Source organism: Arvicanthis niloticus (genome assembly GCF_011762505.2).
Source record: "Arvicanthis niloticus isolate mArvNil1 chromosome Y unlocalized genomic scaffold, mArvNil1.pat.X SUPER_Y_unloc_2, whole genome shotgun sequence".
In the NCBI taxonomy this organism is placed as follows: Eukaryota; Metazoa; Chordata; class Mammalia; order Rodentia; family Muridae; genus Arvicanthis; species Arvicanthis niloticus.
The window spans coordinates 3,965,951-3,988,535 of record NW_023044979.1 but is presented as its reverse complement, the minus strand read 5'-3'; the positions used below and the strand labels follow the sequence as shown (position 1 = coordinate 3,988,535).

The 22,585-nt window shown below is 46.0% G+C and overlaps 1 long non-coding RNA gene across 2 annotated transcripts; it reads right to left on the bottom strand.

The window, feature by feature from the left end:
- Window positions 1-14,753: 14,753 nt before the first annotated feature.
- On the bottom strand, window positions 14,754-22,288 carry LOC143433788 (uncharacterized). 2 transcript variants are annotated; one of them, XR_013070065.1, is made up of 3 exons: window positions 21,830-22,288; window positions 19,709-19,993; window positions 14,754-14,852 (listed from the first exon to the last, which is right to left on the bottom strand). It is a non-coding gene; the product is annotated as an uncharacterized LOC143433788 (long non-coding RNA). The 2 variants fall into 2 exon arrangements; XR_013070066.1 differs by lacking the exon at window positions 21,830-22,288 and adding an exon at window positions 20,378-21,817.
- Window positions 22,289-22,585: the final 297 nt, after the last annotated feature.

The following is a 22,585-nucleotide window of genomic DNA, read 5'->3' as shown; positions in this document are numbered from 1 at the left end:
TTACTGTTTCCCTTCTAAGTACTAGAAAGCTAAACCATAGACATTTGTTTGTTCAAAAGATAATTCTTGTCCAAACTATAGACATGTACATTTTCTTTGTTGTTTTTCATCTATTTTCAAAACAGGGTCTAAATTTCCTACTACTTCCATGGCCTTCTACTGACATTTATCAAGTACTGAAATTACAAGCACACACAAGCTTATCCACTTGTGGTCTGTAACTTTCTCTACAAGATTAACTAGACCCTATCATCTCTAACATAGGAGTTGTCATTTATTTGCTATGTGAATAACATATGTTTTTCATAAAAGGAACAATACTTTTTCCTGAGCATCTGCTCCTGGTTTTACATTTGCTTTTTATAGAAGCCATTTTCTAACACATTAAACCCTATACGACCACATATAGGATTGAAGTCCTGTATTCAGCCACAAACCAGCTGGCTTGTGGGGAGCCGATGGAAGGTGACTATCATCCTTGCAGCCATCTTGAGCCATATACCTTGACAAGAGGCTTGATTACATCAGCTTCTAACAGCTGAGCACACTCTGGTAATATCTTGGTTTAGATACCCAGGATCTTTTCTTGGGTGTGTGAGATTGAAGGTGTGTGACTTAAGGGCGTGACTTAGAAATAAGATTTAGAGACAAGACCTAAGGGCATGGCTTAAAGGTGTGACTTAGAGGCATGGCTTAGAAGTGAGACATAGAAAAGGCGAGAGGCAGACAGAAGAAATTATTATTAAGAGTAGGAATTAGGAGAGTACAACTTGGAGTACAATTATGAGTTAGATTATGGGTAGGAATTCGGCAGAGCAGGAATTAGGCATTGAGGAAGAAGACACTTGGACTAGAGAACTCAGAAGAAGAATTATTAGTTATTAGGTACTTGGCACTTGGAGGAAGAACAGAGAATTAAGCATTAGACATTAGGCACTTAGCACTTGAAAGAAACTTGGAACTTGGAGGCACTAGGGACTATGGACTATGGACTAGGGACTCAAGACTTGGGACTTGGACTAGGAAGAGAGACTGAAGAATAAACAGGATTGAGTCACACTCTGTCTGGTCTCCATTCTTCGAGTCTGTCCTCTCTCTCTTGCTGAACCCTGACACGCAGACCTGAGCAGCTGGGGCAGTGAAGGTTCTAGCAGTTTAGCCCCCAAGGCTTTTGGCAGAGTAGGTTCAAAAATTGACAGGGCAGTCTGCAACATTTTGGCCCTCAAGCGTGGGGCAGCTCGGGCCGCAACACTGGCTTACTACTATTCCAGATGGTATGATGTAAGAAGCAAGTAAGCAGGATTAACTCAGTAAAAAGTTTTATGGGAAAAATGACAACACTTGAACAAGTAACACAAAAATGTGTATTTAGATGCTACAAATATATGGTAGAAGGCTTATAAACGCAGGATTTATGACAATGCTATACTAAATTCACGTCCTGGCTATGCTACCTGTTTGTTTTTTGTTTTTCTTTTTAGTAGCATTAATAAGTTCAAAATCTGCTTAAGTAACATTAATAAAAAATTTTTATTTCTTTATAAAGATATATGAGTAACAATACCCAAAACTGGACTATACTAGTTATTCATTCTTTCAAATGTCTGTCTACAGAGTTACTCTAATTATATTTCCCACTGCAGACTGCGGGTCAGACTACAGCCTTACCAGATGTTGTCTTAAGGTCCTCACCCTAGTGCCAACTTGACTTCTTGGTAATGATGGTCTGACTACATAGAAAAATCATAGAGGATAGATGCAAAAACAATAAAAAAAATCCCCACTCGTATCTACTTGTCTTAGGCTCTGGCTGAATCTTTCATGCACCATGACAGCCAATTTTGAGTACATCCAACTCTCATAAAAGGCCAGTGAAAGAAGAACACAAACTGGAAAAAAAATTAAAGAAAGCCGATTTAGTCCCAAATCAGAGGAAGCCTGACTGATAAGATAAAGGACAGAGCAGGAAGTGAAGATCCACTTAAATATATTTAAAAAAGTGCAAATTTTACTAGCCCTCACCAAACTCTCAAAAGTTAACAAAATGATGTAAGTATTAAAAATATCAAGCCAGGTGCAAGACTTAAACCCCAGCACTCAGAGATAGAGGGCAGGCAGATCTCTGTGAGTTCCAGGGCAGCCTGGTCTACAAAGTGAGTTACAGGACACTGAGGGCAATACAAAAAACCCTGACTCAAAAAACAAAACAAAATTCTGACAATTAGCTTTCCTGTGAAAACCATTATGACCCTTTAGATAATCAACAGTAGCATATCCAACAAAAATGCATGTATTACTGTCAAGAATATACACCATTAACAATACGTGTTCTATGCTGCTACAGCAGACTAGACAAATGCACATGTGGAAAACAGCTGTGTCAGAAATATAGTAAACCACACATTTAAATAACTAACATTATTTGGATTTGTACTAAAAAGTCAGACCCCACAAGCAGACCATCATGTACTTAGGTGATGCCATGTGAATGTTCTCTCTATTTTAATTTGTCAATAAAAGTAACAGAGCCTGTGATTGAATAGTTGTGGGGAAAGGTGGGACTGGAGGCTCAAAAAGGGGTGGCAGGCAGAGGAAGAAAAAGAGAGAAGGAAAAAGGGAGAAGGAAGCCACTATGAACCAGAACCACCTGGCCGGGAGAAACCACAATTAATAAGGAGTCTTAGCATTGGGAAATAAGTCAGTATTGTATTAGATTTGCCCAATCTTGACATATGACTTATAATTACAATATTTGGATTGTGTGTCATTTATATGGGGTATTAGGGTTGGAAAATTTAACAACAAATTGGCGCACCTTATGTCCAGCTTAGAACTGAACTATGCTGAGATGAAAATCCAGCCCCCATTCCCCACAAAATAAACAACTAGGGCTTCACTCTAAAGCTGCACCAGGGTGGAAATTAAGCATGCAATGAGTCTAAGGGGTTTACAGAGAGCTGACTGAGAGGCTCCCTCCCCAAGCTCCAAGCAAAGCTAGGCAACCAGAGGTAGCTTCCCAACCCTGAGTTGGGACACAAGGTGGCGCCAATGTCACAACATAGTTGGGGTTCCCTGACAGAAAAACCAGGGACACAAAGTCAAGGATGCCAGAAAAGCAGCCTTCACAACTGGAGATCAGCATCTAAAAAGACAGCAGCTATCTTTCCAAAGCTTTCTCACAGACACAAAGAGCTGATCTAGGCATCTGGGCCCTAAGTCAACCTTTTCGTGCACCCTTTCTGATTTCCTATATTCTCCCCCCACACCCCAACCTTCACACACTTCTAAAGAGGGCACAGGACAGCCAAACCAGCTCTTACAAATGGTTACACTGCAGGCTGCCTAAGATCAATACACTGCAGGCTACAGCCCAGACAACAGATCAGAGGGCTGACAACCACAAAAGAACAAGGGTCTATGTGCTGTCAGCCCCTCCCTACCAGTAAAAGAATTGGAAAGGACCACAGAAACGGCCACTAAGTCCTAAACCAAACACCAGAGAAAAACAAAGACACCAAAAAATAAGACCAAATATTAAAAATTAAAATAGTGCTGGGTGGTGGTGGCGCACGCTGTTAATCCCAGCACTTGGGAGGCAGAGGCAGGGGGATGATGGTGATGGAATAACAATCAATAATAGATACCAATCAATAATCAATAAACGGTAATCAAAAAATCAATACTAATTGATAACCAATAAGGATCAATAATTGATGGCACACACTTTTAATCCCAGCACTTGGGAGGCAAAGGTAGGCAGATTTATGCCTGTCAAGGCCAGCCTGGTCTACAGAGTGAGTTCCAGGACAGCCAGGGCTACACAGAGAAACCCTGTCTCGAAAAAAGATAAAAAATAAAAAATAAAAAATAAAAAAAAAGAAATATATTCTGTAGGCAGAAAAGATGGAGGGATGGAGCCATCTAAGCCCTTAGATATCAGATATTAAGCTAGAGAACTGGGTTTCAACCTTCCTAATGCTGTATCCCTTTAATACAGTTCCTTGTGTTGTGGTGACCCCCAACTATAAAATTATTTTCGTGGCTACTTCATGACTGTCATTTTGCTACTGTCATAAATTATCATGTAAATATCTGGTTTCAGATGGGTCATGGCCCACAGCTGGGAATTGCTGAGCTGGGGATTCAGTCATTACATGCTGCATTATCAGTCTTGTTGGGTCCAGGATTTTCTGACTATGCCCCCATTCCTCCTCTTAGGAATAGTAATGTATATCTGTGCCATTGGATGCTGAATTTAATTCTCTATTCTAACTCACAGGGTTTTAATGAGACTGTGGAAGACTAAGGGGGCTTCTGAAGTAGGATTAAAGACACTTTGCATTGTCACAATGGCCTTTGAGCCTTTAGGGCCTGGGAGTGGACTGTAGTGGATTGAATGAGAATGTCTACCATAGGCTCAAATATCTGAACCCTGGTGGTGACTTAACAGGCTACACCTCACTAGAGGCAGGCTCTGAGGATAGTATGTAGACTAGCCTCAATTCCAGTTCACTCTCTCTGTTCATGTTTGGGGTTTAACATGTGATCTCTCAGCTCCCTGCCATGATGGTCTCATCCTTCTGGAAACACAAGCCAAAATAATCTCTTCCATAAACTGCCTTTCTCATAGTATTTTTTTTTTTTTTTTTACAACACCAGAAAAGGAAACAATACGGGCTATAAATAATTGAGAATTAAAACAAATTTTTTCTTAATCCTAAAAAGTTCACAATAAAGTTAGACACCAAAATAGTAAAATATACTCAACCTCTGTATTCCACTAAATATTTCAGACAGCATCCCATCCTACTGCATAGCAGAACTGCTCATCCATCGTCTGGATCTTGGCAGCCATGTACTCATCCTAATCAACCAAGAAAAGGCAAGACAATAAACAACAGTTACAGCTCCCTACTGTAATAGTCAGTCCAACAGCCTGCCCAGCAGAGTCAATAGCTCTGGAAATGAAGTAGTGGAGGCAGTGGTACTTTCTAGAACCCAAAAGTGCATGTGGCTGGATAGAATATGCAGGCAAATCTCTGGAGGATGAGACCCAAAGAGAATGTCTAAGGGGATCCCATTGGCTAAAGGGTATGCCAGTTTGAGTCCAGAGGTGTCCTACCCCCAGAAAAATCTCTCCTCCAATGAGTCCAAATGGCTACTTAAAGGGTGTGGCTCATAGCAGACCATGTCCCATGCCTACCACTACTGTGTAGCCCACTGTCCAGCTATGAACCAACACACATTCACTGAACTGCTATGAGCGAGAAAAATTAAGTTGTAAGACAAACCTAAGCTCTTGAAAAGGCAAGTAGGTAAATGTTAGCAGTGGGAGCAGGGGTCATAGGCAAAAACACAAAAGCAAACACTAAACACCTCTGATAGTAAATCCCACTGTACTGAGGTAACTGACATGCAGTTGTGCCATGGGGAGACAGGAAAGCAGTACTTTTTTTTTGTCTTGAATATTCTCATAAAGAAGCACAAAGTGTCTTGTGAAGCTTATACTGCATACAACTGACAACTATGAAAGTCCCTAAAGGACACATGTGGCAATTTTTTATCCCACTTTCTGGAACTTGGGCTGGGAGAAGGAGAAAACAAGCTGTCAACTGAATCATACCACATGTGTACAAACCGCCCCTGTCACTACAGGACCACCCATTGTCCAGCACAGACCCAAGATAAGCACAACTAGAAGCTGAATGGGGAGAAGAGTTACATCAGGATGACCTCCCAGACAAGGTCAAAGAAAGAATGTGGGCTTTTTAAGGTTCAACAGACTGAGTTCATATCTCAGCTCCACCACTGCTAACCTAGTGACCCAAGGCAAAATCCCTCCTCCTCAGGCCCTCATCTCCTCAGAGGCTAAATGAGATAGCCCTGGATATTCCCATTAGGTACCGGAGCAGGTAAGTCGACCAGGCAGCGACCCACATGAAACCCAATCAAGTGGCATGGTAATGCCCTCCATCACCATAACATGCCAAGGGTTGCTATGGGTTCCCTCTGACTTCCATATGTACTCAGTACAGGTAGAGTAGGCAAGCCCTGGGGATTAGGCAAAGTGGAGAAAAGTTCACAAGTCTTTGCTTAACAAATGGTGGGTAAGACCTTCAAATATCACAAAACAACCCCTGATATTAAAGATGATTTAGTATGTAAAGGAATATGAACAATTAATGGATTGAAAGACTTGGATACAATTTACAAAATTCACATTCACAAATATATACAGAGATGAAATCCTCCACAGTTGATAAACACACTCAGTTAAAGAACAGCTAATTAAAATGCCAAGGAAAGGGTACTGACTGATTTCAGGTAAAAACTATTTAAACTGACTCCAGTTTTTATGCAGAAGAACAAGGGGCCAAGAAAGGCCAAACACTCTTGAAAAACTAGAGACTTGCCTTGCCATCGAGACTTAGAAAGCTAAAGAAACACACCAAAAAAGACCCAGGCACATATGAAAACCTAGGTAGTAGCATGTATCTGTAGAAGAAAGATATCTAATCAATGAAGCTAGAATACACAGGAGGTAAAAATTCGAGTTCTGTCCTGTGTCAAACATGAATAATAATCCACATGTATTCAGGTCTTAAATACATGAATAAAATCTTTGAGAAACATAGAAGCTCCTCCTCACGTAAGTCAGCAGTTCCTGAGTGCCCATGTTATAACAGGCAACATAGAATTATTAGGATGTGAGGGCACCATGAAATAACAGAGAAAGTCCCATTTAACCAAAATCAAAAAACAAAAAACAAAAATACAACAATTTTGTTTTTTGTGTATCTAAAGACTCCACAATTAAAATAAAAACAAACAAAATTTCAAACTGGAAGCTATAAACAGTGTTGGTAGTGCATTCAACTGCTGACAAAAATTAGTACACAAACATAAAGCTAAAAAGTAATGAATGCCCCCACAATGGAAAAAAAAATGAATAGATAGAAAAGTAGACCTGATCCAAAATAGAAAAGAATGGGTAGTTAACATGTAAAAAGATGTGTGTGTCCTGGTACCAGAGATGCTAGGTAAGGCCACTGCAGCATCTCATGCCTGCTGGTTACTGCTGAGTAGAGACCAGCTACAGAGAGAGCAAAGCTAAGCAAGTTGCCCTTGGATTTTGATAGGAGCTAGGTGAGCAGGTGAGACTGGGATCCAGGCAAGGGGAAGACGGTGATAAACTCTTCAATATGTCTCTTGTGTGTGTGCGTGCATGTGTGTGTGTGCGTGTGTGCGTGCGTGTGTGTGTGTGTGTGTGTGTGTGTGTGTGTGTGTGTATTTGATGAAGGCCACCAGGACAGGTCTTGCTGTGTAACTTGGCTGCAAGCTGTTGTGGTGAGTAATCTGGCTTTAGAGCCATGCTGCCTTTTCCCCCCCTGTGCTGGTCTTCCCCTCCCCCACTGACATGTGCCTGCTCCTTTGGTCCCAGTGAGTTAGCTTTGAATCTGGGCTAAGCTCTTCCTACCATGCTGTCTACACTCCTTCAGCACTTTTACCTGCTCCACCCTCCATCAAGCTGAGGGTCACCTGTCTAGAGGAGGTGCTCACCTAAGTTCAGCATGGGGACCCGCCCACTATCCCCTCATCTGTCCAATTCCCAGAAAGCACTGGCAAGTACATGGGGAACCATCCCCCTTCTGCTAGAATCCCCATTCTTCCTAAGATCCACACCCGCCTTCAGCATGTCATGTGGTAGTGGTATTTAAGAAATGTGTCACTGAAACTCGACTTGATCTAGTTTGTGTTTTGCCATAGGAATTCTGAAAATACTAAGTAATTAGAACAGGTAGTGGGATAGTAAAATTCTCTTCTCTTCCAGGGAAGAGTTCTAATCAGGAGCAGGTTGTAAGATCTCTAACTTCTAACCTCACACTAGAAAGGGCAGGTGCACCAACAAACTGCTGCCATGCTTGTAGAAAAGATAAATGTATTTGATTTATTGTAAACATATTCCAGATCCATGCTGTGTGCATGACACAGACCATGGCCTACAAAGAGTCCCCCCTGCCCCAAACCAAGCTAGAATCATTCTGAAGGCATCACAGGCAGTTATACCACCTGTGGCCAGCAGGTGGTGAGATGAGAGTGGCCAGGAGCCCAGGCTGCTGAGTGATAGTCACTGGTCAGAAGGCACTAAACATCTATGCCCAGGGTCTTTATATAATTAATATGTGTGCAGTGGGCAAACCAAAACGGTAGGATGAAACTGTGAAACAGGAAGGAGAAGGTTGGAGGAAACAACAAACATGACAGCACTTGTATAGACCAAGACACCAGGGAAACACACAGAAGTACTTGGTGGACACAGATCCTGGCAAAGGAATGGAAAGAGTATAAGGCCTCGTCCCACAACACAGTGACAGAATACTTCTTAACATCCCAATGGTTCTTGTCACCAGAAAGTGAATCAGAATACCTGACCCAGCTTTCCTAAAACACCAACCATGTGACCTGTAACACTAATCATTACAGTGCCCCTCTCCCTGACCCCCCTCAGTACCCTACCCCCAACTATGAAAATACCCACCTAACATCAGACCAGTCTCACAGGAAAAAAACAAAAAATAAAAAAAGATGCACTCAGGTGCCTCCTTGACCCCCAGGGTATCACAGAGCTAAGACAGTAAGGACCGAGAAGAAGACCATACATCCTAACAGCCTGGACTGGAGAAGAAGCCCCAATCTTAAGGGACACATGAGTCACCCAAGGTCACACAAGACTCTAACAAAGAACAGAAGGCAGATGAGACTCACACTTCTTCCTTCGAAGCCTAGAGCTTCCTTTTCCTTCTCCAGAAAAGTTGCCCTCTCCACACACACACACACCCAAAAGTTTTTCTTAAAATCCTGATCACTCCACAGGAGACGCACACGACTGTCATTCAGCCTCCCTGAGGATGTCTTTCTCCTGCACCCAGGCTCCTGCTAGACCAGGCTTCGCAGCTAAGGGCCTCGAGCCAGTGGCAGGATGGAGACTGGGGATGAGCTAAACATCTGTGCTGAGTAGTCTGAGGTGTGGTGAAGAGAGACGGGGGGAGGCAGTAGTGAGGACAAAAGAAGCAGATATGAATTAAGTTTTCATCCAGTTTGTGTAACTAGGAAGCACTTGTGCATGCACAGTCACCAGTATCACACATAAAACAGGATATTTCCAAGCCAGCCCATCCATTGATACTTCCTCTAGAAAAATTCATCTCCCTTTGTCTTTTTCTCATCCTGGAGCCTCCTGGAGCCTGGAAAAGTGTTGCCAGACTGCTGGCTGCCCAGTCCACAGCAATCCCTCAAAAGCAGTAGCCTGCCGACCCCCATCCTGTATCCTTGCTTCCTCCTCTTCCTGGGAGCCCCTTAAGTGAGCAGGAGACTGTGACCTCCACACCCCCATCCCACTCCCACCATGCTACAGACTGTACCTGCTTTCAGGAGCAATAGAAAAACTCAGAAACCACCCTCACTGTCCCCCACCAACACAGAGGCACAGCTGCGCGATCTGACTCACACCCACAGATGCAGGTTTCCTAGTGCAGGTACTTCAGTGTGCCTTTCCTTAGGAGAAGGAGGCAGTGGCAAACTTTGCCATCTTTCTAGGAGACCATGTCTCTCCAGGAAGACTGACAAGTTGAAGCCTCCATTCAGCCATAAACAAGAGGGAAAAGGGAAAAGAAAGCTGCAGGTGTTGGGAGGGTGCTGCAATTTTTAAAAGCACTTACCTTTGGGCAGAGAAGGGTAAGATAGTGCAAGGCAGAAGTAGAGGACATTCATAGTGTGGAAAGCAAGGAGATGGAGCAACAGAAGACTCAACGGTAAGGACTTACCCAGAATATTACATTGAAGAGGAACATTGTGTGCTTCAAGCAGCTGAGATAGCCCCTGGCCAAGCTGCACTTTTTAAATTCTAGGAGGAACACAAAGGACAGGTCCAGGTAAAACCCACATACTTGCTGCCTTTGGGCACATTGTACTTGTCAGTCTTAATGTCAGCCTCCGTGCAGATCTGATCCGCAAAGCAGCGGTGCCTCAGAAGGTGCCAGCAATGAAGACACGGTCGAACAGGTGGCCAGAGGTGGACGATTTGACAAAGTCCGAGCCCAAGCCCTTGCTGTCCAAAGATGGACTTCGGTGGATCGAAGAATCCTTGCTACTTGATTTCATTCCCTGGGGGCACAAGGGGCGGGAGGGGTACATTGCTCCAAGAGTGGGATGGAGGGGGCACCCCGATAGCGGACAGGTTCTGAGCAAGTGGGCTTTGGAGCTTCGCACGCCCCCTCTCTGCACCCTAAAGCATTAGCAGAGCAACCACCTCTGGGGGTTCACTGTCTCTGGGACTCGCCTCACTCCCAGCCTTAGCCGGCTGGCCCTGGAGGGCTCTTCGGCACCGCTATAAGCATGCTTGGGGAGTGGGCTCCCCTACATAACTAGGCTTCTTTGGAGAGAAGAAAATAGGCAATTTAACTGCCTCTTCCACCCTGGGACCCACCACCTTGCGGGCACTAGGCCTCCTTTGCTCTGTGACTTTGAGGAGCCTCTGCCGGCTCTGGGCTGCCCAGGTGGGTCGAGGGCAGAAAGCCTCGGGAACCGCTGCAGCTGCAACCACTGGGCTCGCCCTGCTAAATCCTAGCCCTGACTCTTGACTCTGAAATTGCCTAGGGCCCCTTCACCAATCTCTGTGCCCCACCCCCTGCTTTGCATCCAACCAATGGGGTCAAGGTTTGTCTGGTTCCAATAGGGGAGCTACTCCCTTCCCCAGTGACACAATATCTTTACTAGCATTAGCGGTCTGCTTGTGTGCCTAAACTTGTGTGCCAGAGCCCTGCTAAATGTCGCGGGCTCAGTGGCTGGGATGAACTAATACCTCAATGGGAAAGCACTGGTCTCTTGCCCCAGCAAGGGCAGCGAGCAGATGAAGAGAACTGGAGACACCAAGAACCCAAGGAAGCCAGAAGATAGGGCTAGGAGAAAAGGCTGGAAGAAAAAAAACCAGCAGCCACTACCAGGCTGGCCTCCGCCCCCCTATGAACATCAGGCCTGGCTAGCCTGGGGCACATGGTCTTAAGAGGTACCTTTACACACACACACACACACACACACACACACACACACACACACCACGCTTTTGCACACGTGGGGATGCCTACTGCGCACAGATAGAGAAACTGTGGCAGAGATGAAAAGTGTAGGAAAGCGCCCTCTGGCCTCTGAGGGGTGCGCCGCCCGCCCTGCCCCCTCCATGTGCACAGGCACTCACTGCTCAGAGAGACTCCTGCAGCTGTGCAAACTCTGCCTCCGTGTTCCCCAGTGGGGCAGCGGGCTTCAAGGTGCAGGCGGTTCAAGTGGGGCACTGCTTTTGCCAGCAGTAGAGCAAGGTAGCAATGCTTTTGGTCACACCCAGGTCCTCTCAGAGCTGAGGTCAGAGAAAAGACTGGAGAAAAGCCTGCCAGGGGAACATCTAAAAAACCCCTTGGTCCTCTTGTAAAGCACTACAATGAAGACAGCCTACCCTGGGCTATGCAGGAGTCTGCATTGCTGACCTGGGGCCACCAGGTCATGGCAAAAGATAAAAACTAAAAGACTGCAAGGTGTGTGGGGGAAGGGGGGGAGCAGAGACCGAATCTCTCCTTTGTGCAATGAATCAGTGTGGGAGCTAACTTTTACCAGGCTCCCAGCATCTAACAAGGAGCTTAGGCTCTGGAAGGCACTCCATAGGGATGGCTAGATTGATGAAGTACTTCCTAGGAGTGGAGATGTTGACCCTGGAACCCTCAACCTGGGCTCCAAGGGGGAAGGAGCCCTTGAGGAAACACAGAGTGTTACTATGTGCCCTCTGGGTAGCACAAAATCTACTTAGTGGAAGAAGTCACTGGAGGCACAGATAGACTCAGATGGCTGTGGCTGTGCAGAGTGGGGGACAGTGATTCTAATTAAGGGGGACTTCACCTTCACTTGCCCCACCCCACCATAGAGGTGATAACTCTGAGATCTGTTTTGACTCTTTTGGGTCCCTTTTGAAGGAGAGAACCCAGCAGCAAAGCTCTGTGTGAACAACCACCACTAACATCTCTCCTTTGGGGATCAATGGTCCTAGGATCTACAGAAAAAAAAAAAAAAAAAAAAAAAAAAAAAAAAAAAAAAAAAAAAAAAAACAAAGAGCTGGGTCCTGTGAGAATACCAAGCAGTCTGACCAGGAAAGCTAACACCTCCTGTCCTCTTCAGCCTCACCTCCAGGATGCAGGGTTACAACTTATCTCTTAGAACATTACTTCTGGTGAGGGCACCCACCAGCTGGACTAGAGTCAGGAGAGCTGCTTTCCCCTGGCAACTCGTGCCTGGATGACAACCATTCCTCCTGTCAGTGTGGAGGCCAGGATACCCAGGTTTGTTATGTGTGAAGTGAACCAACAGGGGTGAGACCAGTCAGAGCAGACAGGGTCTGAACACAACATGGTACCATTATATCTCAGGTGGAATGAGGTGTCCCCAAGGGTCCCCATGCTAGCCCCTACCTTGTTAATTTTTTCCCATGTCTTCGCCCTAGTTCATACTTGCACTGGTCACACCAGTATCCCCTGGCCCCTGGACTGCTCCATCATTGTGGCTCATTAGAAATGAATATATACCTCCAGAGTTTGGGACCAGACAGCCAGATGCTAATGGGCAGATAAGAGAAGCTGGCTGTCCAATGTCATGGCCCTGCTCCCCCTGGTCATGCTTATCAATGCTACAGTGAAGTCTACTGTGACACCTGGGCTGAGCCACTATCAGACTAATAAGGGAAAATGCAATTCATCAACTCTTACATTCACCAGGCTGACCCTACCATATAGGTGTGGTGACCGCTCTGTTTTATGGAAAGGGAAATGGTTGGCTTGGGTAGCTTTCCAAGTCCAGTGTCCTCCTCTCTTGGATTTTAAACACTTGCTGCCCTTGGCAGTCTTCCAGTTTAACAGAAAAGGCGCAAGACGGAGCCTGAGGTAGCATGTCCCGATTTGGGTTAGGGCTGGGGTTATTAGGTAAAAGGATGCTGAATTAGGAGAACAGGGAGGAAGATGGCTGGGGTGGTACTCTGGACAGATAATCAGCAAAGGGTGGTAATAAAGGATGGAGAGAGGGAAGTGCAGAAGAATGCAATGAGGAAGAGAGGGACTTTACCCTGTCTTAGAACAAAAGCAGATGGAGTGCAATCACACCCATCCCCTCAAGGAAACCTTCCACTAGTAACAGGTCACTATAGGCAGGCTCCTGAGCATAGACACCAGGATGGATAGGACACCCAGGGGTCCCAGGAGCTCACCAGCTAGCTAGCTCTGGAAACCAGCCTTCTATCCTGGCTCTACTTGTACCCATGGAAGTCCAACAGAGTGATGCAGAGCCCACACAGCAGGCTGAGCTGGAAGCTGCCCTGTGGCCCTGCCTTGGACCAGAGCTTTTTGAAGTGGTTAGGGGAAGGTCCTGAATGTGGCCCACTCAGGAAGCAGTTGAGGGGACATGACTGGGTGAGAACAGGGGTTACTTTGCAAACTACTTTGAGTACTTTGTGAAAGTTGGAGCCTGTGGCCACCTTGGGGCTTAGTTACTTATGTGGGGCCTGGAAAGCTGTGCCTGGCAGCAGGGGGAAGAGAGAGACAGTGAAAGGTTAGCACTGGCTGCTGCAGTATTTTATATCTCCAATTTGAGAAGCTACTCTCCCAGTCTCCTCAATCCTCTGCATCCTATCAGGTCCAGAAGAGCCTGAAGGCACAGTCTGCCTTGAGGGCCTCTCTGCATGAAAAAAGAAAAGAGTACAAGTACAGAATTCTTAAATTCTTAAAGAAGGGCAAGAAAAGTAAATGTGAGAATCCAGCATTCCAGATCTGACTAGCAGCCAGGAGACAAGGGCTTCCCAGGAAATACCAAGTGCTCTGTGCCTCTACAGAACTTCCTAGGCTCCAGGTGAGACCGGGCTCAGTCTCACATGCTTTCTTCACCAGGTGTATACCTTCTGGCTCAAGATGGCCACTCCTGTATGTGACAGGATGTTGTAGAATCTCACAGCCCCGAGCTTAGCCATGAAAGCAGACTAGAGGGGAGACCAAGGTGCTGCTTGTGGTGGCCAGAAATAAGCAGGCTGGGCAACCACTGTAGAGGGCAGGTTGTTGGCCCAGGTCCTAAACTTTACATTTGGCATCTTTGGCTATAGAAGTACTGTCAAGCAACCTCCTTCTGAGTGAGTGAGTGAGTGAGTGAGTGAGTGAGTGAGTGAGTGGTGGCTACCAGAGGCCCACCTTCCAGAAGTCTACCTGGAGACTCCCTACACAGGGGCCACTCCCCTATTTGCTAAGGAAACAAAAACACAGCTGCAATTTGCATTCACAATAGAGGCTAACAATGACTGAAGAGGTGGAGAGTGGGGAGCTAAGTGAAGCTGGGCACACACTACTCCAGTTATCCCAGCTCTTGGGAAGCTAGGTCAAAACAATGATTTCTAGGCCATGCTTGGCTACACAGTAAGGGGGGATGTGAGCAAGGAGGGAGGGAAGGAAAGGGAGTTTAAAGATACGTTTTTTTAAAATCTGCTGTGTATGTGTGTGTTTCCTAAAACTAATGAGGAAAACAAATAAGGTTTGCCTCAGAGGGAGGGCTCATAGTTCTAAGAAGGGATGAATTAATTGTTTAGTTCACATCACAAACCAGGGTAGGCTGCATCTTCTAGAGAGTGGCTCTCTCCCTCGAAGTTCTATATTATACATACTATCATGACTCACTTGCAGCTGGGACATTCTGCAGACTTCAGGGTCTCCTGTCTCCTGTCCCTTGTCCCTGGTTCCCTCTACTGTGCCTGGAGGCTATAGGGATGGTGCTGGAGTCGCCTGGAGGAGACAGAACAGAAGAAGCACTTAGCAATGCTCTACAGATAAGAAGATGGAAATGTACCCTGATGTCTGCTTTGCTCAGAAACCATCAGAGGTACTCATCTCCACTGGAGGGCTAACGGTGTCCATAAGCGTGGGCCTCCCTGTTGCATGTCTGAGAACTGTCCTTTGGTTCTTTCTCTCCTCCCTCTTCAGGCTGGCTCAAGTCAGTGAAGGTGCCTCCAGCTGGAAGTGTATCCTGAAAGCACTCAGTCCTCCCAAGATCTCCTAAGAGTTTTCCTCAGGTCAAACAGCGCTTGAAACCTCGAGCCGTTCTAGAAAATCTTTCCAAAGTTTTAGATTGAGTCAACAGAAATTTATCCCAGTTGTGGCCCAATCAAATTGGACATCTGCCCAACCATGACCCAGTAGGCTACGCCTCCTCCACACATGCCCAGGATGCACGTTCTGTATGCACACGCCACTCTGAAGGCACAGGCACACACACACTGCCTCCAGCTCCCTCCCTGTTACTGCCTCTGCCTGGGCTTCTCCTCACCCTGCCATGTGCTGAGCATCATTGCCCCAGAGCAGAGTCATCATCCATGTCTGTGACACCCACAGTACTGCCCACTGCCTGCCTGTTGTGCCTTTACCTCAATGGATGCCTCCCTACCATCTTGGCCTCCTCTGCAGGCCATGCATCTATAGCCACCTCCAGATTCAGCCATCTTCAGAAACTATAAAAAAGCTCAAATGCCCTTCCTGGACTCTGTGAGCCTCAGTGTGTCCAGGTGGCTGTGCATTACTCATTTCTCAAGCTCTAGTCTCAAGAGGTCTTCTAATATCCCAGCAAGACCAGACTCCAGTGCACACCTGCTCCGCCCCTTCCCTACAGTTGCCAGAGAAAATGGCAGCCACACCCATGGTTGGTTGGACCCAACAGGGACCGGCACCTCCCTCCTCCTTCTCCTCCTCTTCCTCCTACTCCTCCTACTCCTACTCCTCCCCAGGCCTGCAAAGGACAAAAGCCTTGAAAAAGGCACCCACACCCCACCCATCTCCTGAAGAGATGGGCTTGAAGCAAGCACACTGAGACTGAGGGCCAGACAGAAGAAGCAGGGCCTTAGCTGCTATCCAGACGACCCCGGCAGGAGACTTGTAGTTCTCTGAGCACAGGGCATTGGGTGAATGAATGAATAAGTGAGTGAGTGACTGACTGAGTGAGTGAGTGAGTGACTGAGTGAGTGAGCGAGCACACTTATATTTTCTTATCCATGTAATGAAGCTGAGTATGATCATGAAGGACAGATGATCTGGGAGTTTTCCTATGTACTAGAAGACACTGCCCTTCAGAACAGCCACTCACACTCCACTAGAGAACTAGAGTTCCTCAGCACCCACAGAGCGCCCACCCTGGGTTGGCCACCTTGGGTCATCGGGGAACATCCCTGGCTCAGTCAGTGTCTCGGGAAAGAGTGGACGTCTGCTGTCCACTGTGAGTGCTGAGAGGTCCTGCTCACAGGGGAAGAAGGCTACATGACAGTGGCTTGTGCGGGGAGGCTGACACAATGTTCTGTCAGGAGGAACATGGCTGGGGAGGGAGGGAGTTTCAGCGCAGTGATGGCACAGGCAAAAGCAACATTTCTTTTGATTCTGTTTTTTGGTTTTGGTTTTGGATTTTGGTTTTGGGTTTTTTTTTTTGTTTGTTTTTGATTTTGGTTTTTTGTTTTGTTTTGTTTTGTTTTGTTTTGTTTTTGTTTTTCGAGACAGGGTTTCTCTGTGTAGCCTTGGCTGTCCTGGAACTCACTCTGTAGACCAGGCTGGTCTTGAACTCAGAAATTCCCCTGCCTCTGCCTCCCAAGTGCTGGGATTAAAGGTGTGTGCCATCAATTATTGACCATTATTGGTTATCAGTTAGCATTGATAATTATTGATTACCATCATTGATTATTGATTATTGATTGGCATCAATTATTGATTATTATTCCATCACCATCATCCCCCTGCCTCTGCCTCCCAAGTGCTGCCTTAGCACTATTAAAGGCCTGCGCCACCATGGCCTGGCATAAAAGCAACATTTCTTAGGATTCGTTCTCATTAACGGACTTTCATACTTCTGATCCTATCTGATCCTCACACCAGACCCCTGCGAGATGAGCCAGGAACGCATCCCAAGTTCTGAATGAGAAATGAGTTTGTATAGCAGGTGGATTCTACCTCTCCTGAATTCTACAACAGAGCTAGCAGCTTTTTTCTGAGAACAGTGTTATGTGAGGCTATGCTTCTGTGTGCAAGGCTGGCCCGCATGGAGCTGTACTTCACACACATCCTGCACACACAGAGAGGAACAAAGGAAAGGAGAGAAGCTGGAGTGAGAGGAAGCGATCCTCCTCCCTCAGGATTACCAAGCTCGGACAATCATGGAATTTCCACATCAACTGCAACCTCAGGGGACACACACAGCCCATCTATCCTGGGAAACATAACAGAAGATGCTTGCCCCGAACACCACCTTCATCACCTCCATCTAGAGCTCCCTTTTCCTCCACACTTCACAGACTATGAGCACAGACACTTTGCCAAGTGAAAGCAAAGACAGGCCCTGTCTTCCAAAACCATGGCCCAGCAGAGTAGAAATAATAAAACTGCAATAAATACTAAGTGCTTACCAACCAGCCCAAGGGGAAAGCCCTGACCCACAATGCTTAGCGACGCCACCATGGCCAATTGCAAACAACCCATTAACACCAGCTGGCAAATTCCCTGATTACTTACCACTATGAAGCTCTCAATTGGCCATCTAAGCAGACTTCAGCAAAACACTGTAACAAACCCAGCCCCATCCAGGGCCCTCCAGCCCCACCACACCCCCAGTAAAAGTCTCAGTGGTTAGAATTTGGGGCTTAGTGATGGAGGCTGAATAAGGCACAGGGAAAACAGGGCAGGGAGCTTTCTCAGTCTGCTGGGGCGTCCTCAGAGAGACCATGAACCCCAGAGAGACAACTGCAGTAATCCTGTCCCATGAGGCAGGCCAAGTCAGTGCTCTGGGCAAAACCCTACAGCCTCCCATGGCCCCAGAGTAAAAGATGAAGTTCTTACAAAAATCCATCGATCTCTTCCTCCCTCCCTCTCTTCCCACGCTCCTTGCTCTGGCCAGCCACCCATTCTGTTCTCTTACTTCAGAGCCTGAATTCAGCCTAGGTGTTCAGTCTACCTGAGTATTCTCTCCTCAGATCTCCACACGGCCAACTTGCCTGCCTCTTAACCTTCATTCAGATGTCTCCTTCTCTAGAATGTCCCCAGCACACTCTCACCACCTTCTGCTTTCTCCAATCCACTTATTCCCCAAACACAAGGGAACACGGCTTTTTACTACAGAAACAGTTTATGATATCAACCGACTAGAAACTACCTTCAGAAGGGCAAATGTGTGTCTGTCCGGTTCCCTGCCACATTTCCACAGCCAAGAACAGACCTCTACATGTATGGGAGGGGCAGCGGCAGGGGCGTCTGCACATTTTTCTGCATCAGTGAATGAAGGCAGGCAGGCCTGGAGGTGGTTTCCATTACCTACCATCTTGATTTTCTTAGAGGGGATAGCTAGGCTGAAGGTTATTCCCTGATCAGCAGAGACCCCAGATGCCCTGGCTTTTTCACTGAGATGTAGAATAGGTGTCCCTTGTTCCAACTCTGCACTTCACTTGCTTTCTTCATTTAGGCTGTAATGAGGCCCTATATGGCTAACCTGGACCAATAGAAAGTGCCAGGGAGAAGGCCAAACAGGATGCCAAGCCTGAAGGCCTCCACTGAGCTGAGGTGAGGATTGATGTGTTCCTCAAAAGATTCAGAGAAGACAAGCCCTCTGAACCCCCTGATACCAGTTAAAAGCATCCAGCCACTTTGATTTCCCATTCTCTACTTTGAACAAGAAGAAGCACCCCCCAAGTGATGTCTACCCCAGTGGTTAGGGCCAAGCAGCTGTTCCACCATGCCTCAGGTAGGCTCCCCACATGCAAGTCAGGCAGCTCATACTGCTGTTTTTTAAGTTCTGCAGGCACTCACAGTGACAGAGGAGGCTCTATGAGCAAATTCAACATTATTTCTGAATTTCTTGTTTGCCAGGTGAGGCAGGATAATTTCCTGGGCAAGATGCAGTTTTTGGAAGAGTTGGCACTTCAAGTAATCCCTGCAGAATGGCTCTAATCCCACCAGGATAAAGGCTTTCCAAGCTAATGGGCCATGTGACCTAAGGCACAAAGGCAGGTAATATCCAGACCCATGCAGGAAACAGAGACTTGGCTGCTACTTGGAAACATATGTCTACGAGGCAAAGGTAGGCCAAGGTCAAATTCTGAAGAGCCTTGTGCTACACTGAGGAGCCTGAAAACAAGCTACCAGGACCCTCTGAAGGTTCCAGGGTGGCAGTATGACATGACCCAAGGGATGCTTGGGGAAGGAGACTCCGACCACAGCAGTGTACAATGGGGTGGTCACTTCGGTGGTTCTCTTCTGAGGGAAGCATCAGACAGGGAGAGTGTTCACAGACTGCACTGAGGGAGGGCTCCGATGGGTGGAGCCCGTGTTGTGATAGGGTGCTGACAGCCCTTCATCTCTTCCATTTCTTTTCTTTCTTTCTTTTTTCCTTTCTTTCTTTCTTTCTTTCTTTCTTTCTTTCTTTCTTTCTTTCTTTATTTATTTCTTTCGTTCTTAAGACTGAGGAGGAGGGGAGTGGGGGAGCTGAGAGAGACACAATAGACAGGCTCAGAGAAGAAAAGCTCTGGTTCCTTTTGGTGCCTCACTTTTAACAGGGGGTGCAGCTCTCTCAGTACCCTATAATCACAGTGCAGGCAGGGATGCAGCCAGTGACTTACCATTCGGGCATGGACGCATCCTGGACAGCAGGTCCTCCTGCCAGTGTCTGCCAGCTCAGATCTTATCCACAGGATGGGAAAGGAGGCCTGAGAGTGGAGGGGTTTGGGCCAAGGTCCAGCTGGTCCTCTGTGATCTCAGGACACAGGACACCTACAGTTCTTGTTTGGCCCTGACAACAGCAGCTGCCATTCGGGGCTTACTATGTGTCCGAGGACCGTGCTAGTTTTTAAACTTCATAGAATGCTCGAAGAAGTATTAGTCTTGCCACTTTTCAGATGGAGTAACTGGGGTTCAGAGGTTAAAGAGATCATTCAAATACATGAAGCCAAGACTGAACTGGATTGCCTTAGATTTAAAACCTAAGTCCTTAACCTATGCCACACTGACCTGATAAAAGGAAGCACACACCCTGCCCACATGCCAGCTTGCCAATAGACTACCTGGGAGAGAAACACATCATGGGAACCAGTCTTACAGTCCTGCGGGACTGCAGGTGCTTAAGGCAAATGTGGCCCTTGGGTTGGATTGGCCAGCTCTCAGTTAAACAGGCCCAGGGCCAGGCCCCTCTTCTTCTACCCCACTTTCTCACTCACCCACTATCACTCTCCCCATGCCATCACTGGATCCCTGGACTCCAGTGACTGCTGGAGGTCATGTTCAAGTCTCACCTTGATTCTGTCTCAACAAGGTGAAAGAGCCAGGTTCCCCCTGCTGTACTTGGCTCTATCTTGGAGGGATGCTGCACTGGGCTGTACACAGGTGATCAATACACGTGCTGCAGGCTATAGCCCAGACAAAAGACTCAGAGGGCTCAAAACCACAAAAGCCAAGGGTCTTTGTGCAGTCAGCCCCTCCCTACTAATAAAAAAATCAGAAAGGACCACTAAGTCAAAAACCAAACACCAAAGGAAAACAAAGACACCAAATAATAAGAGCAAATAATAAAAATTAAAGTAGTAATTACTGCAATCTTTTCCTCCTTCACTTCCTCCCATGTGAGTAAGGTACTATAGAGAATTAAGGAGTTTCTTAACTAGTGATTTAAAAAGCAGTGATTTTGTTTTGTTTTGTTTTAACATTCTTAGCTTCTCAGATTGTATGTAACCAAAGTCTAAGAAATTAAATTTGCCAAGATACATTGAAGAAAATTTTGCATATTCTAGAGACTAACTCCAAAAACTGTACTAGGATCCACTCTAAAGTAACATTTACCAGCAAAATTGGTAATTATAAACAGTATGACCCAGCCAGGCAGTGGTGGCACATGCCTTTAATCTTAGCACTTTCGAGACAGAGGCGGTGGATTTCTGAGTTGGAGGCCAGCCTGGTCTACAGAGTGAGTTCCAGGACAGCCAGGGCTACACAGAGAAACTCTGTCACAAAAAATAAATGAATGAATGAATGAATAAACAAACACACAAACAAACAGCATGATCTGCCCTCATTAAGCAATGCAACTATTTTGGTTGATTAGTACTTAATTTTAACTTAACAAACCTCTCCTGAATGATTCAATCATCACAGAGACAATACAATGCCACAGTAATGAAAATGTAGCTCCAGCTTTTGTCTACATAACAAGGAACTACACTAAGGACTGAAGAGTGCTAATATGCACATACATTAAGAGTCCTGGCCCCAGAGAAACAAAGTGAAATCATCTAAACCAGGCAATCAAGCAGTGACGTATGAACAGAGATCTTAAATGCTAATCGTGTATCAGCCAGTTGCCAAGGTTAAAAAAAAATGTACTACTGACATACATATTGGGAACAATTTGCTGTGGGGATAAACATACACAAATGTGACCATAAGAAGACTCAAAATTAAGAAAAAATTGGGGAGTAATACCCAATAAACAAAGACAAGTGCTAAAATGATCAGAAAGGCAAGAATCTAGATTGGGTGAATTAAAACTCAGAAAGAGGTTATTTGGAATCAAAAAACGGAAAATAAAATTAAATAAATAAATGATTTGGGGGTGGGGACAGAAACTGATGGAACAGGCTCCCTGTGCAAAAGAAAGTGGGTGAGTAGGTATCTTAGAGTTTTATTACTGTGAAGAGACACCATGACCAAGGAAACTTTTATAAGGAAAACATTTCATTGGGCTGACTTACAATTTCAGACTCTCAGTCTATTATCATCATGGTGGGAAGCATGGCAGCATCCAGGCAGACATAGTGCTGGAGAAGGAGGTGAGAGTTCTACATCTTGATCAGTAAGCAGCAGCAGGAGACTGTGTCCACACTGGGCACAGCTTGAACATCTATTAAAACCTCAAAGCCCACCTACACAATGACACACTTCCTCCAACATGGCCACAGATACTCCAACAAGGCCACATCTCCTCATAGTGCAGCTCCCTATGGGACAAGCATTCAAACATGAACCTACTGGGGACATTCCTATTCAAACCATCACAATAGATAAGTCTTCAGACAGGAAGTTCATAGCTAAAACTATATATAACTTAAAATTTCCAGATATCTTCACCAACCCACAAGACAAACTACTCAACCACTGCAGAGATTAGACCCAGGAAGAGTAGACAGAGCTGGTAGAAGAGACAGCAAAAACAAAGGTGTAATTAGATGATACCCTTTCCAGACTGAGAATATGGCCCTTTCCTGACTACTTTGGCAAAACCAAATGGTTACTGCTGTATATGTACCCTTTCTCAATAAAGAAAGACCATCAGATTCTCTCTCAGGGAAATCACAAGCATGCACCACAAAGGACCTCAACCCTAATCCTGAGTCCCTGCATGAAGATACTGAGAGATGAAGTGAAGCCTGGGTCGCTCTACAGACTCCAAGATGTTGGAGGCAACAAAAGCTGTGAGACATCTGTCAGGAAAAGTGGCTTACACGGAT